We start from the raw sequence: 21032 nt of genomic DNA on the forward strand, positions 1-21032 counted from the left end.
TTCAATACATTCAAAGGTACAAAAATCAAATTATTTTCATCCACAGTTTTATCATATTCAGTTGAACAACAGCTACATCTATTATACAAAATGTATGGTAGTTGGCACTGATGGTATATATATCCTGAGCAAAGAAAAAACATACCTAATCAAAGAATACAAAGCTCACTTCTATAAATGTTATCTACTAGTAAGGCAAAATCTCACTCAACAAACACTCTGGTAATGTATATCACCTGGATCCAAAATCTATGCAAGTTGGTCTGGGTTAGATTAAACTGCTCAATAACCCTGAAAATGTATGTTACATCCAGCATCAGAAGCAGGATATATCATCTATGTTTACTGATCACCAATGAGTATATTGTTACTTTGAATGAACCTTCTCTAAAAACTGGTCATTAATCCAGAAAATCTAAGTCAAATCAAGGATTGGTACCCTGAAACATTTACATGTACATACATCATCTTTGCAGGTTTGTTCAACATAGAGTTTATAATTACATGAGAATAGGACTGCTCAAAACACTTAATCTTGTGAAATCCCCCATGTGGCGCAAAGGATAGAGTTTGTAATCTAGAGTCGCGAGTAAGGATTTAATCCTTAAGTCTCAGGTTCAAATCCACTGGGGATGTGGGGACCAGTCCTTCAGATAATACCATGTAAACCGAGGTCCCGCCTAGCAGTTGATGTGGGCACAAAAAAAATCCCTTACTGCTCAAGGCCCTGAGTGCAAAGTATAGGTCAAATTTTGCAGCTCTCCACCAGCAAGTAGTGGCATCTCCATATGGATGAAAAATTCTTGAGAGGGATGCTAAACAACAAACAAACAAAAACAAAAAAAACACATGAGGAAAATGTAGATCAGGTCAAGCATCTGAAGTAAATCTGTTAATGTGCTTTAATCCATGCAAGTTTGTCCAGGTAGAGCTTAGGAATGAACCTTGCTCCTTAAATTTTAACTGGGATACAATGCTAGGTATATAGTAAGAACTCATCTAGACTGTCCAGAAAAGCTAAAAAATATTTAGCAATTTCTTACTTGCATGATTTAAAAAAACTGCAATCTAGTAACATTATTTCAAAAAAAATTTCAACACATTTTCTAATTTTCAACAAATTCAATGCACTGTGAGAGGATTTAACATTTCTTAACCACATACACTGTACTTAAAGTGCAATATACATGCATTATACTGTATGTTAAATCTTTACAGTTTTCTTCCAGTACTCTAATAGTATATGAAATATGAAGATTACCAACAGTGATCAAGCTTTAAAGTCCATTGAAACAATACAAAATTAGAGCAGAGCAAACACAGACCGCTAAAAACACCAGGTGCAATGGAGGAGAAAGCATTTCCTGCCATGTGCTCCTTGACATGATTGGGCAAATGGAAAAATCCACAAACAATTCAGTGTAAACAATTTCGATGAAAAACATTAGTCAACATTCAACTTAATGATCGATTGAATTTGCTGTAATAATTAATTTACACGTAAGTGTACACACATGTATGCATACTAGATGAATTATTTCACAATATCCAAAATTGGACAATAATAGTTTCTAATCTAGCTAGACAACAGGAAATTTTCATTATTACTTAAATTACATGAAACTATTGAAGTCTGTGAGCTACAAATTATATCTAAAAATTATACACATTTTAACAAGTGTTTACAGTTTAGTGTATTTATTATACACAAATGATGACTTAGTAAGACATACTAGTTAAGTCCACAGATTGACTTCCAGATTTCAGCTCAAAGGCTTGAAGATTTTTAGTGGCTCTTTCATCATTTTTTTTTCACTGAATATTTTCATTTTTATTTTCAAGACACTGTTTTTGTTGAGGTCTTTTAGCAGTTTGATGCAATCCAAGAACTCCAAGGGCAATTTAAGAACTCCTGAATTTCTTTCTTACCTGGAAAAAATAAAAATTTAAAAGTTTAAAATATATTCAACTTACAGGAAGAAAACTAGTAAAACTAGTGATAATATAATAGACCTTTCAGATGTTCCAAAGCAGCTACATGTATCTAATTAAAAAATATAAAGTTTGAAGTATTTAGAGTAACCTGTATTCTGAACAAGGAATATGTGTATTTGACAGACAGATGAATGAATAGACTGATCACTATAGAGCACCTTAGTCTTTTTTCAATAATCTTTATATTAGTGAAAATCAAATAGGAACTAGAGTGTTTCAAGGAATGTATATGTCACCTGCTAGGTATCGTCATTAAAGAGGTAAATAAATCTAAGAGTGGTCAGCTATTAATTTAATATTAGCATGGAGGTTCATGCATTTGCCTGCAAGGAAAAAAAAGGATCCAAAAGCAAAAGACTGGGATAGAATCTGGCAATCAAAGAAAATATGGTTCCCCAGTCCTCAAATGAATAATTAAATTGAAATTATGATGAATAACTATTTATCATTTTATTAATACACATGTAGGTGCTTCCAACAATCCTCGGAGGAAAGGAATTTCAGACTGTCTTTACTTTAATTGTCACTTTGTCAGTCAACACGATTCATTGTGGAATACTGATCCCAATGTATTTTCATAGTCTTTAAATATAAGTTTGTGTGGTAACTGAATTTCATACAGTTTCAAAGTATAGTATCATGAGCTCAAAAACATATATAAATGCTAATTATCAAAACCCTGCCTCTCAAAATTTTGGAGATATAAGGTGTGACAGACGGACAGACAGACACCAGGTAAAGTGATCTCTAAGTGTCGTTCTGCTCTGCAGTTGACACAAAAATGAAAGTTAGTCAATTTTTGACCATGTATATCACTTCAGTGATGAAAGGAATGCTGAAGTGGTAAGTCTATCCTAATTATTTGAAAATACAGCAACCCCATTGGTCAGAATATAATACATATGCTGTCTAGCCTTAATTTCATTGGCATAAAGCAGCACAAAACACGATTTGATTGGATGGTGCAACTTGTTTTTCTAGGGGGCGCTGTTGCAACCCTGGAAAAGAAAAAAGGACTGGGGCTTGCCCCTAGGGGGCACTTACTGACCGGAAGTAAACAAACAACAGAAATAGCAATACACTAGAAATATGTCCATAGGACATGTATGCCCGCCGAGTATATAGTAATGCAACATGAAATTTTGTGTTAGTGTATGAAGTTTGATGAGAATATCTTGAAAAGTTTCTTTAAAATTTAAATTGAAATCTAAAAAAAATGGATATAGATGATAAATTCTCACCAAATTATGTATAGATGCATAACCTTAGATTTCAATATTTTAAATGGTTTTAAAACCATGCAAAATGCAAATTGAAGGAAAGTGAGGTCAAGGTCACAGGAAAGGTCAAAAGTTTTTGAAATAGTTGAATAGGTCTTACTTATTATATATGTATCAGCATATTAAGTTTGATAAAAAATATCTTGAATGATTTCTTTAAAACTGAGCTAGTCAAAGCGTGGCGCCATGGTCGCGAAGTAAGGAGTTGATCCTTATGTCACAGGTTTGAATCCCACTGTGGGACACGGAGACCAGTCCTTCGGATGAGACCTTATAAACCAAGGTCCTGTGTCACAGTAGGTGCTGGCATGAAAAAGACCCCTCACTGCTCAATGGCAATGAGTGCAGAGTATAGGACATTATTTGCAGCTTTCCACTGGCAAGTGGTGGCATCTCCATGAGTGTAAAATTCTCGAGAGGGACTGCAGATTACCTGTAATGATTGACCAAAATCCCTACTAGGCTTTAAACTCTTCATTCTTGACCTGTATTTCGTCAAATGAGATTTTTATGTGCCCGGATCGATAGATCGGGGGTGCATATTGTTTTTGTCCTGTCTGTCTGTCTGTTGTCAACTTTAACCTTCACCATAACTTTTGAATCATGAGAGAGAGAGACTTCATATTTGGTATGCATACTCCACTCATTAAGTTCTTTCAAATGACACCAAGGTCAATGACCTTGACTGTGACCTATATGCTAAAAATAGCTTTTTCGAACTTTGTTGCCGCCGGGTGCATAGTGTTTCACAAACACATCTTGTTCCAGTTAATTAAGGTAAAATTACTAATTGTTAAAACTGTAAATAATTTTTTTTTTTTACCTGAGCCAGATTTTTACTTTTCTTAAAAGTGTCTGTATTTGACTGTTGGTTCCACCTATCTCAAGGAAATGATCTGTAAAAGTAAATGTTAGAAATCATAATCTGTTCTCTATCTACTATAATCATGAGAAAAGGTGTTGAAAATTAACAGATGGAGATAAAATCAGCAGTCATATTAAAGGCTTTTTTCAATAATCAATTTATTAGTGAAAATCATAAAAGTATTAGGCAAAAAGGAAAAATAAATGTTGTCATTAATTAACCTTGCATATTTCTACAATTTTCTGATAAGAAAATTATACCCGATAGATGCAATATAATCACTCTTTGCCTGCCCCTAAATTAAATTATGAAATTTTGATAGATTTTGATCTAGTAAGCAATTATTTAAAACAAGGTTCTTTTAGAGGTGCCTAGGGTCGAAATTCATAAAAAAAAAAACCTACAAAAAATGTGAAAACCTATTTCTATCATACTGGTTTATATTTATTACAAATGTCCTCATAGTCAGCATAGCCCAGAACGATAGACCGCAGACTCTCACCATGAACATTTTTAGTGTACTGGTTCAAAACCATTTGTTGGCACATTTTTATTTTTTCAAACTTTTTACCTGTATAAACACTAAAGAACGAGTGCACTTATGGGCCCCGGTAAAATGTGAAAAAATGAAGAATTAAATTAAGCATAATTTTCCATCTCAGATCATTAATTGATATCTAAACCATAAGATTCAACAAATTTTATCGCTGAAATTCATAAATATACAAAGAGCAAAGCCATACAATGTGGTAGGGGGTCAGCCAATATTCGTGATTTTCTGTAGTAAATCGAGGACGGTCATTCATTTCAAAGCTTTTGTTTATTGTCAGCCTAACATTGTACAAACTTGTACGATTGACAAAAAATGCATTATACATTTATAAAACTTGTGTGAAAGTAGGAAATTTGTACATGATTAGGCTTGTACTTTAAATATTAAAAGTGTATGAAAAGTTCAATGTTTTTCCTATAACAAGCAAGAGCTATTTACCTGTATGACCTATGTTGAACCCACCCGTGGAATATATTTTTTAAAATACTGGTAGTCACGTGAGTTCTACCCAGGTAAACATTCCTCAAAGATGCTCACTGTAAAACATAGCCACGTTTTGTATCATTATATCGAAGTCAAGCCGCATAGAGAAGTTTGTATGTATTTGGTTTTAGGAACACGGACGGGATGGTTAGGAGAGTTTAGTGTCGTTAAAATGTCATCATAAATAAAAGTGTCAAACATTTTTAACATTCATGCAAGACAATGGTACTGGTATTGAAAGCCACCTAAATACACTTTTTTTCATTTTAAAATTTAAAGGAACTAATGTTAATACTTATTGTATTATTTCAAATGCAAGCATGCAAATTCCTTAGTTTGATCACTATGGATACAGGTATCTATACAACTTCATTCGATTTTTTTCTCAGGTAAAATAGCACAAGAAGTATCATTCAGCAAACGTGCCTGTCAATGATCCACCATCAGATTGTTCAAGTGTCTGATTTAAATGTCTCCTCCCCTTGATTTAAATAAACGAAACTCAAAATAGGTTCCGTACGACTTTCCCGGATTTGGGGTATCTATAGGCATTTAAAAAACTTCATTTGTTTCAAATCCATGCTGATTTAGGTGATGTTTTAATGTGATTTTAATTAGAAATGTCCACTTGTGTTTAACTATTACCAAAAGAGAACAATTTGGTAATACATTCTAAAGTAATACGGCACTGAAAAAGGGCCCATTAAGCATTGCTTAAGTGCACTTGTCCTTTGATTTTTTAATACAGGCTTTTGCATTTTACTTAATATATTTTCTTCCTTAAATGCATGTTTGGTGTTGATATAAAAGACATCTATGGAAATGCAGATCATAAATTCTCTTTAACTAAACGCAATCAACCGGAACTAAACCTCATTGTAAGCACACTTTGTTTGAGGACATGAATCATTCACTTTGACGTGTTACTCGATACTGCAGGTGTCACGAAAAAAAAATCATGCCGAGCAATAATTGCTGTGTTTGCCTTTCAAGAACATAATGACGTGTAATAGTACTGTTGTGCCAGTGGGAGAGATACTGTTCTATGCAGAGTAGATGCAGTTCATTCCTTGGGAAAAATGTGTGCATTGGCGATATGTTATGCTAAAAATGCATAAGGGTTTTCAGATTAGAAAAAAATGTGGTAAGGTCAGTTAAGGTTTTATGTCCCGTTGCCATTACTCAGTCAGACAGCAAGAATGACCTTCAAACAAAGGATGTATTATTCTGTAAATACTGAGGTAGGATCACATGAACACACAGTTGAGTAGAATGAAATATATCGAGATAACAATCAGTATTCAAGCTCAAAAGCCCATCAAAAAATACAAAATAGGAGCAGAGCAAACAGAGACCTCCAAAACATCAGAGGTGTGATCAGGTGCCATGGAGGAGTGAGCATCCCCTGCAGACCAGTCACACCCGCTGCGTGCTCCTTGTCATGACTGGGAAACAATGGAAAAATCCATACACCATTCAATGTGTAAATAATGGCCTAACAATAAGTATGAAAAACGTCAGTCAGCATTTTACTTAATGATAAATTGTATTTGCTGACAAGGTCATTGTATCGACCATAGAACTTACAAAATGATGACTTTAAACAAGACTGCTGATATTCTTGTTTCAGCAATTTGTTTGTCAATAACTTACCTAGTTTTAAAAATTGTTCATACATAGAGGATGCTCTTGCGTATCGAATCAACTGAGAGATATAAACCCCGTATGCAGGTGATGAAGGTATACTGCTGAATAAGTGAGGGAAGTTGACGATTGAAAAGTTAAAGTCATCACGTATATCATAAAGCTTGGTTGTTAGATTACCATTAATGTAGAACTAAAGCAATACATGAGAAACAAGAAACTACACACATGTGACCTAAAGTCAGTGACCGGAACATATATCGATAAGCTTTTTCTAAAGACTGAAACCAATATTGGTCCTATAGGTCATCTCATATTTTTAACTAGAAGTGTTCCTTTGATATACTATATTTTACTTAATTTCTATAGACTTACTATACCCTGAAGAAAAAAAAAAGGAAAACAGGAACTACCTGTTTAAATGACCCCGACCACCGAGGTTAATCTAAAGTTTGTCCTTGCCTACCTGAAAAACAGACTGCCTCGGGCAGTCAGTAATTTCCAACTCTGGTTATGAGATGCTAAATGTTTAATACTTACAATTAAATGCTTATATTTACATTTTTAAATTCATGATAGATTGAGAAAGTCGATAAAATCATTTCTATATTATGTCTGTATATTGTATAGGGGGAAAATAACTCGCGGTGTTAATATTCCCTATATTCATGGTGTGAATAAATCCGTGAATTCAAGAAACAGTGAATAAGTTTTCAATAACCTCCATGTTATATTTGGAAATTTGAGAATAGACTACGATAGGTAAATATACGTGCAGTGCATGGTCATTTCAGTTTTACGAATCGTACTTGTCATTCAATTATTTTAATTATCACGCTTGACATTAATTTAGATCACTCAGCAGATAATAACCTGTATTTGTAAAAAAAAAAAAAAAAAAAAAACTGTTTTAATAGCCAACGCTACATGTTTCATCAATCAAAACACTAGGGTCATGGGTTTTGAATACCCGTACTTAACTATGTTACGACGTGTATTTGTTACCTGCATTATCATGTTTTTATCGACATTTTGGTTTTGAAAAATCATTCAAATAACTATCGAACTTGCTGATGTATATATAAATCTACCCTGTTGTTCGTGAAGTGAATACATAACGCTGATTAATGCCTTCCAACTACGCTATGGATTAAACGGATATAGACATTGAAGGGAGGTACATGTAACCTTTATTATATACCGATTCCACGAATTCGTGTCAGAGGAGAGAAAAACATGAAAATTACAACCCCTGAAATTAATCCCCTATACAGTACTTCAACCGAGAAATTAGTTGAAACTGGTTCCAGAAAAGAAGCTGAAAATGTTCAATAGTTTACATACATACAATACTTGACACATGATGACTGAACAAAAACAGATAGCAATAAGTAATTTAAATGACTCAGGTGAATTATAACCTGTTCAATCTTAGATCCATCTTTTTTCTAATACGAGGGTTGATCCAAAAGTTCATGGAATTTAATTATTTCTAAAATTTTATTGTGATTTGATGAAAGCAAACAATAGGCATATTTATAATATAGAGTCATTATGCAACAATACTGGAAAATTTCACCACATTCCAATTACCAATAAGGTCACATGAGCTTTCTGAACACTGATAGTTGTAAAATCCGGGAGAGACTTCGACGTAACGTCAAGTTAAGTATGTCATGTCATGTTATAGGAGCATCTCACCCTCATGTTCAATTCAACTAAGTAATTCTACAGAATATTCTGCCTTTTTCTCCTTTTTTCTCTCAAGAAAAGCCTGGGTATCCTCTCACACCAATCGACTTATCTTTATATTACACTCATATTTCAAAAATACTCCCCATCTTTCCATATGATGTTCCAATTTCAGTAGCAAAGTCCAGCACAGTACGTCAGCGGTCAACATCCATCATGGCTTAATTTGTCTACGAGAAAAACAGACCCTCCAAAAGCAGCCACACCTTTAATCAACCTCATGGAAGTTCTATTGTTCTTAAATTTCTCACGCCACTGGAAAATCAGTTGCTAAATGCATTTTTCTCCAGCCTGTATCAGTAGTATACCCCTTTAAGTCAGAGTGTTCCTAAGATTTTAACAAAACTTATAACTTGACTGAAATGTGACATTCTCTAACAATTAAAAGATGAACAAGAAATCATCAACTAATAGTCTAAATATCAAGTTAAATCAGTAAAACTCTCACAGACAGGTATATTAGTGGTCAAGGAATCGTAATAATGACAAAATTCTCATTTTATTTGCCACTTAGTGCAGGTTTTTTCTTATTTCACGTATTAAGAATTAAAATGAAAATGAACGAGTAAATGTCTCCCCTGCATTTTAAAACATCCTTTGCTATGGCAACTGCCATAGAGTTACTATCATTAATATTTAAAATATTTTTTTATTTAAAAAATTCAACAAGTGTTTATATTCTTATTTGTAATTTTCAACCACTTTCACTAATAAATAAATAAAATAAGAAGAAATTCCATGAACTTTCGGATCAATCCTCGTACATGTCAGTCATTAAATTTATATAATATACCGTATGCATAAGGGAGAACAAATGTATTATTACTGCATTAAGGAGACCAACCACTATCCATATGTAAATCAGTATTCAACCACTTTCACTAATAAATAAATAAAATAAGAAGAAATTCCATGAACTTTCGGATCAATCCTCCTACATGTCAGTCATTAAATTTATATAATATACAGTATGCATAAGGGAGACCAAATGTATTCTTACTGCATTAAGGAGACCAACTACTCTCCACATGTAAATCAGTATTCAACCACTTTCACTAATAAATTAAAAAAAATATGAAAAAATTAGTGATGAGACATCGGTTAATTTTCATAATCAATAATCGGTTGGAATCGGTTACTGCTTCTGATGCGATTTCACCGATTATAATCAGATTTCTTCATAGTTTTGTATACAAAAAGCAGACTATTACAATAATTTCATTTATTTCTTTAACATGAATATATAAAATACATAATATATTATTTTCTTTGTTGTTTTGCTTCTTTTACACTTTCTAGACCTAAAAATATTTACAGTGGACACCCAACATGGCTGCCTAGCGGCAGAAAACGAACTTCAAAAAGTTGTGGGGGGAATTGATCACTCTTTATATTTAAGGTGAATGTTGACTAAGTTGCATATTTTATATCTCAAATAAAAGATACAATTAATATTTTTTGAATAAAAAGAATCAGCTGATTTATCAAACCAAAGAGCAAACACAGATTTGGCAGAAAAAAAAATTCACCCGGGGGTAAATTGAATGGGTCGGTCGGGTTATTACAGGAAACAAAAATAATTTTTTTTAAGCCCTATATATGCATCTTCGGTTCTTAATCACCTCTGCTTCATGCTAGTTGGATAGTATCAGATGCAGATGCCATTTTCTTTCATTAAGAAGAAATAAATTTTAAACCAGAAATGGATAATTCCGGAATGTATTGTATTAGAAGTATGTTTCCGATGATCGATTATGAAAAACTATAATCGATCATCGGAATCGGTAGCATTTTTTGTCGACAATCAATGTTTTCTGATTATCGGTACAACACTAGAAGAAATTCCACAAACTTTTGGATCAACCCTCGTACATGTCAGTCATTAAATTTATATAATATACAGTATGCATAAGGGAGACCAAATGTATTATTACTGCATTAAGGAGACCAACTACTATCCACATGTAAATCAGTATTCAACCACTTTCACTAATAAATAAATAAAATATGAAGAAATTCCACGAAATTTTGGATCAACCCTCGTACATGTCAGTCATTAAATTTATATAATATACCATACGCATAAGGGAGACCAAATGTATTATTACTGCATTAAGGAGACCAACTACTCTCCACGTGTAAATCAGTATTCAAAACTTGAGATTTTAGTACTCTAATAATTTACATGTTTAGCTACATGAACTAAATCTATTTACCTTTGTCATAACGCAAGAACTGTTTTACATTCAGCCAACTTTAACATTACACATGCATACAGCGTATGCCATGCATTAGGAAGACCAGATGCATTGTTTCAACATTAAAGAAACCAACTACAATGGAACAATTAGACAGTATTCCAAAATGTTCATTCCAATACCATAGTAATTTCCATTAATTTGTTTGTATTTAGATGACTTAAATCAATTTATCTTAGCCAGAATTGGAACAAAAAAGCTAATCATTAAAGTGGCCAAACACATGAACAGACAGATGGACATGATGATTCCTATGCTTATATACACCCAAAGTTGCCAAAGTAGAGCAGATGCAGTGGTTAGAGCGTCTACTCTAGAGTCGCGGAGAAAGTAGCTGATCCTTACATCGCGAGTTTGAATCCCACTGTGGGACGTGGAGACCCGTTCTTCAGATGAGACAGAGGTATTAACCGAGGTCCCATGTCACAGTAGGTGCTGGCTCGATAAAGATCCCTCAATGCTCAATGGCCGTAAGTGCTGAGTATAGGACAAAAATTTGCAGCTCTCCACCGACAAGTGGTGGCGTCTCCATATGAGTGAAAAATTCTCAAGAGGGACGTTAAACAACAAACACTATACACCCAAAACTTTGTTTGCAGAAGATTTTGTGATACATGCTTTACAAGTATACATATTGTTCATAAGGGAATAAAAATGCTATAATATATCATTAAGGAAAGCAACTGAAATTAAATGTGCACTTCTAATTGAACTAAACAAAATTACCCTTTGTCAGAATGTAGATTTATAAACAGGAAGGCTGTTTTTCTTCATTTTTTCCATGTCAGATTCAGACTGTTCTTGAAAAAATTCTGGCATACACCCTGTAAAAGTGAATAGTGCAGATAATAAAGAGCTTCTAAATAAACTGCATAATATTTAAATGATCCACTTAAAAGGGATAACAAATGCATTTAACTCCATCAAGGAGACCAACTGATATCCATATATATATAAATCAGTACATATATTTTAATTGTGATATTTTAATATCCTAGTAATTTACATGTTTAGTTTTATGAAATAAATCTATTTACCTTTGTCCAATGACCAATGAGCACAAGCACTGATTTTTCCTCTTTTTTCTTAACGGAATCACCAGGGCCAGTCTGGGGTCCATATGATTCTGGCATATGTACACTCTGTAAAATGCATATTTGTACCATGTACAGGCATATGAACAATATTTCTATACTACATACATGCATCATTAAACTTAATAATCTTTTTTTTCCAAAATTCATTATTCATATATAGTGTTTTGCTGTTAGCAAAATTCAACAAAAACTATACCGTATATATACTTGCCTATAAAGTGGTCCACCTATAAGTCAGTGGTATTTTTTGAGGTTATTTTGGAGGGATTTGCTATTGACCCGCTTATAAATCGGTACAACTTTTTGCCAGAATCAATTGACAATTTCAAATCAATGCTCTGATGTTTTAACCTGGTTTCAAGTACTAATCTTTTTATGACTCACCTATAAGTTGGACATAGAGTATATACAGTACCTGCATTATACATGCATTAGGAAGACCAAATGCATTATTGCAATATTAAAGAGACCATTGTGGCAAATGAAATCAATGTATGAATTGTATTCAAAACTACGGGTGTACTAATTTGTCTGAAGTATATCATGATATAATGTGATACACAAAGACTTTAACAGGATATGTACATATACCCACATGCCTAAATGTAACAACAGTTTAAAAATGAATAATTTTTTTTTTTTTTTTTTTTGTAAATTTCACTGTTTAATTTATGAAATATAAAATATTATTTAAAACCTATAATTTATTAATATTGTGGGTCATCACCCCATTTTTTGTGAAGGAATCATGAAAGGCATTGTAATTTCAACTTGCTCACAGAGCAAGTTTTAGACAGAGGACCAACTCTTTATTCAAAATTTAGTTTACATACTTAATTTTTTAACAATTAAGTTTAATGGGTTTAAAAAACTTCAAACTAGGTCAAAATATTTTGCTTTCTAAATATGGGCAAGAAATGTTCTTTTGCTTAAAATCACCTTAACTTCAGAAAAAAAAAATGCACTGTGCTCATCCTCTTCAAATGCCTTGTTTGTAAATACCGTATATACTCGCCTATAAGTCGGTCCGCTTATAAGTCGGTTGTATTTTTTGAGGTTATTTTGGAGGGATTTGCCATTGACCCGCTTATAAGTCGGTACAACTTTTTGCCAGAGTCAGTTTGCATTTCAAATTAATGCTCTAATGTTTAAACCTGGTTTCGATTAATATTTTTAGAAAAGACGCCAATATTTAAATTTAAATCATTAAGAAAAATACATAATGCACACTTAAGATAAAGATAAAGTTATTAAAATATATAAAAACTTGTACTTTATGTATAATCTTAGAATACATAATTGATATAATATATCCAGACTCTGTTCAACGATAATCATGGAAATGTTTATGAAATACTACATTTCGCCGTCCAGAAAAATACTAACCTTTTTATGACTCGCCTATAAGTCGGACATAGAGTTTTGGACCAAAATTTAACTCCCAAAAGACCGACTTATACGCGAGTATATACGGTAACTGATAAAAGGTATATCTCACAAATGCTTCATTATTAGTCCCCTACCGGTGAAACCGGAGGGGACTATAGGTTTCCTCTGAGTCTGTCCATCCGTCTGTCCGTCCGTCTGTCTGTCGGTCTGTCCGTCTGTCTGTCTGTCTGTCCCTCTGTCTGTCTGTCAGTCTGTCCCACTTGGTTTTCCGCACTTTTTTCCTAAACGCTTGCAGATATTGAGCTGATTTTCGGTATGTGAGTGTATCTTGATGAGTTACAGATCAAGTTTGCATTTCGTTCCGCTTCATTGATTTTTGACGGAATTACGACCTTTTCAATTTTTATGGGTTTTCCACAATTTTCTTCTAAACGCTTGTAGATATTGAGCTGATTTTTGGTATGTGACTTTACCTTGATTAGTTATAGATCAAGTTTGCATTTCGTCCTGCTTCATTAATTTTTGACGGAATAATGGCATTTTCAATTCTTAACGGGAACGGAACCAGATTACACTTGCCGGTAGGGGACTAGTATTGCTAATGCAATACTCTCAGAATGCTTGTTACAAATGTCTTACAGTAAATATATGCATCACCACAACTTATTTCATTAGTAAGAATAAACCCTTAAGCAATGAATATAAATGCTGAAAAGTGGTGCATTGTTAGGAGTTGATCCTACTACACAAGTTTTGAGATTATCTCCATTGGTGCACTCTTTTGTTACAGAGGGGAGTTTTGTTTCCACGTTAGCAGGCAGGTGGGACAGTGGCATCTCAATATGAGTAAAAAAATTCTCAAAAGCAATCTTGAACATAGAAACTAACAAATAAATGCTGAAATGATACATTGTGATATGTAGGTATATAGGGTTGGGATAATACACAGACCTTATGATATGATACATATAAAATTTCAAAATGATTTATAAATCATGATTGTCAAATGTCAATAAATAACACAATAAAGTAGATTCATCATTTAATATAATGGCTAAGCATTCAGATTTGTTGTGTTTCTCATATATTGAAACTTTGAATGACACAGTTTGAAAACAAGCTGTCTTCTCTGTAGTAGCGGAACTAGTGTAGAACCCAACATGTTCCAAAACTCGTAAGAATGGTTTGATTTGAATGTGTAAGATACAGTTGCAATGCCAACCATGCCAACATTTGGCATTTGTTTATTTTTTAGTTATTTTATGAACCAGCAAAAATTAGGGCTGCATCAAACATATTGATACATATCTAGATTAATGAATATATTGTATCAAAAACAAGAGGCCCATGGGCCACATCGCTCACCTGAGCACATTGGCTAGGAAAAAGCACAAATCACTTCAGTATTGAAAAGTTTAAAGGGGAGGGGGCTTGGATTTTGAACTACCTGAGGATGCTTCCATATCAATATAACAAATGGCTTTACTGTTCTTGAGAAGAAGATTTTTAAAGATTTTTTTCCTATATATTCCCTTGTTAAAAATTTGATCCCCCATTGTGGACCCTCCCTAACCCCCCCCCCCCCCCCATCATTTTAACAAACTTGAATCTACACTACCTGAGGATGCTTCCATATCAATATGACTAAATATGACTTTGCTGTTCTTGAGAAGAAGATTTTTGAAGTTTTTTCCTATGTATTCCTATGTAAAACTTTGATCCTCAATTGTGGCACCACCCTAACCCTGGGGGTCATGATTTGAACAAAGTTAAATCTACACTATCTGAGAATGCTTCCATATCAATATGACTTAACAAGGCTTTGCTGTTCTTGAGAAGAAGATTTTTCAAGATTTTTTTCTACATATTTCTATGTAAAATTTTGATCCCCCATTGTGGCCCCACCCTACCCCTGGGGGTCATGATTTGTACAAAATTTAATCTACACTACCTGAGAATGATTCCATATCAATATGACTAATTGTGGCTTTGTTGTTCTTGAGAGAAAGATTTTTAAAGATTTTTTTTCTATAAATTCCTATGTAAAATTTTGATCCCCCATTGTGCCCCCCCCGCCCGGGGGTCATGATTTTGTATAAACTTGAATCTATACTACCTGAGGATGATTCCATATAAATTATGACTAATTGTGGCTTTGTTGTTTTTAAGAAAAACAATTTCAAGATTTTTCCTACATATTTCTATGTAAAACTTTGATCCCCCATTGTGGCCTCACCCTACTCCTGGGGGTCATGATTTGAACAAACTTGAATCTGCACTACCTGAGGATAATTCCATATCAATATGCCTAATTGTGGCTTTGTTGTTCTTAAGAAAAAGATTTTTAAAGATTTTTTTTCTATATATTCCCATGTAAAACTTTGATCCCCCCTTGTGGCACCATCCTACCCCTGGGGGTCATGATTTGAACAAACTTGAATCTACACTATGTAATGAAGGTCTCACCTAAGTTTCAACTTTTACAGCCCAGTGGTTCTTGAGAAGAAGATTTTTAAAAGATACCACTAAATTTTCACTAATTCTTAATTATCTCCCCTTGAAAGAGGGTGTGGCCCTTCATTTGAACAAATTTGAATCCCTTTTACCCAAGGATGCTTTGTGGCAAGTTTGGTTGAAATTGGCCCAGTGGTTCTTGAGAAGAAGATGAAAATGTGAAAAGTTTACAACAACAACAAAGACGACAACGACGACAGACAACGGACAAATTTTGATCAGAAAAGCTCACTTGAGCCTTTGGCTCAGGTGAGCTAAAAATAACTTAATTCCAATACATTTTGGGCAGGCAGTTTTTTTATTTAATTCTGTGAAAAAGTTGGGAATTTCAATCACCAAAGATTATATTTAACTGTTTTGAATTAAAACTGATCAAAAATGATATAATCATTAAGGAGGTAGCACATCTTAGATGATTATTACAAAATCATAAAAATACATAGACAACTTTACTTAACATGTTGATTTTACAGTCAAGAAAAGTTTGAATTTGAAGTGTAATTTTTAAAGACGGTGAGACAAAAAATTAAAAATGAGTAAAAAACAATTATTTTTATAAAACTCATGCATAATGATTTATAAGACTTTTTTGACAGAATTGTTAAAGAATTCAATATATTGCATATCGCATTAAAAAATGTCTTTTTTTTTTGCTCAATACACAGCCCTAGCAAAAATGATATACAACAAGGACTTTGATTGGATTATTAACATTCATTCAACTGATCATAATTATTAACTGTTATTGCACTTTCATTTTCAAAATGTTGTTAGGTACATTGTTTGTTCACTCTTTTGCATTGATATTATAATTTATAAAAGAGAATTTTAGCACAAAAAATTATCAATTTACCTTTCTTGGAATAAAGACATGTTGACCCTTGAGCTGAGATTTTCTCTTTTTCCATAGATTTGTTACACTGGGGTCCAAATGATTCTAGCAGAGACCCTGTAAAAAAGGACTTAATTATGGAAAAGCATGAAGAATATATGCCTATTATACATATCTTAAATTCTAATGAAAACAATGTTTTTTAATTAAGATCCATATATTTCTAATGATTGACATAATACAAATTCAAAATAAAATATGCATGTCTATATTATACACTGTACCTTAAGCAGACCAATTGCATTATTACATCCTTCAGGAGACCAACTTAAATCAATGTTTGAGAACTACTTGTAAGAACAATAAATTTGTCTACTTTACAGTACTAAATGTACATGGAATCTATAGGATCATGTTACTTTAATTGACCTGCCTTAGTTCAACACAGTAATCTAACAAAGAAATTGAGCCAAAACAACATTTTAAGACTTTTTGAACAGTGCATGTTCCTATCATTTCAAAACCATTACCAGTAAAAATGCTAATATAGGAAAATGATGACACTTAATTAATATTGTACTTTCAGGTATATTAGATGAATTAATCTGATTCGTCAAGAAACATTTGTTAAAAAGCACTATTATCCGCTGAATAATGAAGCTACGCCCAGTGTCGCAACAGTCAACATTGCTTGACGACGGGTGATATTCAAAAAAATAGTGACTGCGCAGATATATGCGCTCAAGGTTCACTATTATTTGTATTTGTATAAAACATATTCAGTATAATATAATAAATATTGCATGTAGTTGAGTGTAACATTGAAAATTTTCACCCCTCGAAAACCAAATAAGTCAAAAAGAGGATGGGTTTCTTTTCCAACTTCTACATAGTTTCGCCCCTGCAAAAACTGGTATAGACCTTGGAAATGTTTAAACGGGCTAAGAGAAATCAAATGCATCAAGAGTACTTAATTGTTTTTACCCAAGTTACATGCCAAAAAAGATTCAGAGAGACGTCACATAAAGTTAACGTTGATTTGAACTGAAGTTAGGGTGTCAAAAGTCATTCACGTCCAAAAGTGACATTGATCATGTGTGGTAGATAATAAACTCCTACGAGCTAAATATGCTGCCATAATCAAGTGAGGATCTTTCCCTAATCCTATATATAAATCCATTTACAATATTATATGCACTTAAGCAGCTGTTTATGACATTGTAAAATTATATAAACAAGACCAGTTTATATAATTTATATCAATTTATATAATTAATAATATCATTTATATAATTTTATCAAGATAAGTGTATGGGGTAGAGGGAGCAGACATTGAGAATCAATGTTGTCGGACCACATGAAACTAAACTAACAGTCTTCCAAATAACCCGGGAGTCCACTGCCAGGGACCTGTTAAATTTGCAGCCGGGCATGTAAAAATTGCCAAATTACATGTCGGAAGAGGGCATATGTGAATCTTCTTTCGTTGTACGATCTTTACTTGCCATTTATTCTGTCCTACCCCCATTATTCGCTTAAACGTTGCTATATGTAATGTCGATGGATTGCCTGTCTACATTCTCGATACGACCTGTCAAATGATTGTCAATCTAATCATTGAAGTGTTTAGTTTAACCTATTTGTTTTCTCGAAGTTGCTTGCTAAATTATGAGATGTTCATCAATGCCACATACTGTGGCACTACAGTCATGATCCCATTTCAGAAATTCAGTTCAGCTAAACCGGCCAACAAATGACCAGCATGCAACTCAAAAGTTATTTATGAACAAAAACGCTTTAGAAAATGGCAATCACAGGCCATGGTTGGTTTACGACGCTGAAAAAATTAATATAAAACCTTTATACCCAATGGGTTTTTTTTGTTGCACAATACTGGTAAATGTAAGAATTTTGAGTAGGACATGTACAAATTTGAATGGCCTTGGAAAAAATGATAGGTCTACATGCCCGAAGGGCATGTGCTGAAAAAGAATTGTTGTGAAGACTGTAACTAAAGCGACAGCGCCGGGTGATCATATAAAGTCCCCTTTATTATATAATAATTTGGCAAATTATCAACACATCAAGCTAAAATTTCCAACATATCTTAACGGTGAGAATTTTTATTTTTTAAGTTGAAACCTCGTGTCCTGTGAAAAAAATGAAATTTGTATCCAATCTAAAGTCTTAAAATGTATCAAGGTAATTTTTCAATACAAATTTGCGGTTGGGGTTATAAATGAAGGATAAAACCAGAGACCTAGGAATGGAATACTCGGAAGTCTCTGGTTTTATTCTACCCCCAACTGGAAGTTGTATCCCATCTAAAGTCTTAAAATGTATCGAGGTAATTTTCGAGGAATAAATGAGTGGTTTACAATAAAGAGGCTCGACCAGAGATGTCTGAAACGATTTATTTGACAAGAAAAAAGTCTCTTGAAGCGAACGATGTCATTTAAAAGTAGGTTAATGATTGATAATGATACATGAACAAAATACGAGCTTGAAGCGGGGGTGCCTGAAATTGAGTTAGATATCTTGTGGTAAAAATAAGTAGGGATGCACCGTATATGAAACAAGTGCCTGTGATTGATAGTCTGAAATTTCTCTTCACCTAAATATTAAAAGCTTGCAGTGATCGCTATAAATCTATACAACAGTCAAGTTACATACGGTAAACTAACATAAAAACAAGATTACAACAGTCATGATTACAGAAGGTATATTTTGAAGACTCTAGGTCAGTAGGTGAATGTAAACAGGTAAACACAAGTGGGACAGTCACCGCAAATAAATGAACCACAAAACGACTTATAACATTAAAATGTAAATATTCATCTGCACACAGATTTTTGCATAATAATAATAATTTTTAAAAAGTGTAAATTAAAATATAAAATAAACAAACCTCAAACCTTGTAACATTGAGGCTTGTTTCCCTGCAAATCTTATTCTGGTTCTCTATCACTGAAAATGCAGGGAACCAGGCAGCGTTATTAACTCGTACACAGATTTGTTGATACGAATAAACCTATAAACATATACGAAATAAAATATTATCATAAAAAATGAAGAATTTCAAATTGCTTGAAAAATTATCTTTATGTAGTTTATAATAAATGGTTGTAATTGTATATTAATTTCTATCTATCCATTAAAATTTGATACGTATATCAGCTTATGTATCCATCTGAACAATTATTGTTATTACACTCCCTGTCACATCTTCATAGTTAAGCATGTAAGCATGGTAAGTAGGAATCAATTTCAGTTGAAGGGGACCAAAACCAAACATTTTTCAGTTTCATTTGGTGGGGAAGGGGGGGGGGTATAAACCTCAAATGATCATTTTATCTCTGTCACTGAACTGCTGAAAATAATGAAGGGAACTAGGCTGCGACAATGATTTGTTGACTGAATTAAAATACGAAATAAATTATCATACATACGAAATAAAATAATTTCATGAAAAAATGAAGAATTTCCAATTGCTTGAAAAAAAAAAGCTTTTCATGTATGTGATTTACAATAAATGGTTGTACTTGTACATTTTCTATATATCCATTAAAATTTCATAGTATCAGTAGTTCACTATTTGTAAACATTAACAATAATATTAAATAAATGTTACACTCACTGTGGCTTTGACTGAGTTACTGTCACATCTTCATAATTAAACGAGAATATTCCCTTCCGTAAATATTACTATATATATCTGAACTGTTACCAATTAATCTTTCTTTGGTGAAAGAAAACCTCAGGGATGGAGAATAGGCCCGTACGTAATTTAGTTGGAGGGGGATGGGGGGGGGGGTGAGCACAACCAAACAACATTTTTCAGTTTCAGGTTGGGGGTGGCTACAAACCAAAAATTTTTTAATAAGCAAAAGAAAAATACATTATCAGAGGTTATTATTGAGGGGGCCCAAAAGCAAAAGAAAAATAGATCATCAGAGGTTGGGGGCCCAAGCATAAAGGAGCAATGTTTTCTATAGTATACCTAAATTTCAGCAAAATTACAGGGGGCCTGCGCCCCCCCCCCCCCCCCCCCCCCCGTTCCTTCAGCCATGTATTGTATCAAATCTGCTTCACCCTGATTCAGATTTTTTTTACAGCATATATATTCTATTAGCAGAGGATCACATTATATTAATAAACAATTATTAAATTACAGCTATTTTTTTCTTACAGGGTCTGTTTCATTTATACTATATCATGATGATCATGTCCTGCATAATGTTTACAGAAAGTTTAATTTAAATTCTTAAGCTCGAAATAGCTGCGTCAACTTGCGAGACCATTTTTTTCTACGTTCGGCCTAATCTTTAAATATTTAATTTGTTTGTGGACTTGCATAAAAGAATTAAAAA

At 33.3% G+C, this 21032-nt stretch overlaps 1 long non-coding RNA gene across 2 annotated transcripts; it reads right to left on the minus strand.

Moving 5' to 3' along the window:
- Positions 1 to 671: 671 nt before the first annotated feature.
- Positions 672 to 19643, minus strand: LOC133187472 (uncharacterized). 2 transcript variants are annotated; one of them, XR_009721200.1, is made up of 6 exons: positions 19571 to 19643; positions 16684 to 16779; positions 11868 to 11972; positions 11557 to 11654; positions 4099 to 4171; positions 672 to 1929 (listed from the first exon to the last, which is right to left on the minus strand). It is a non-coding gene; the product is annotated as an uncharacterized LOC133187472 (long non-coding RNA). The 2 variants fall into 2 exon arrangements; XR_009721201.1 differs by lacking the exon at positions 4099 to 4171.
- Positions 19644 to 21032: the final 1389 nt, after the last annotated feature.

The sequence above is a fragment of the Saccostrea echinata genome, unplaced genomic scaffold, assembly GCF_033153115.1.
Source record: "Saccostrea echinata isolate AGI-Se365-2 ecotype Australia unplaced genomic scaffold, CSIRO_AGI_Sech_v1 ptg000015l, whole genome shotgun sequence".
NCBI lineage: Eukaryota > Metazoa > Mollusca > Bivalvia > Ostreida > Ostreidae > Saccostrea > Saccostrea echinata.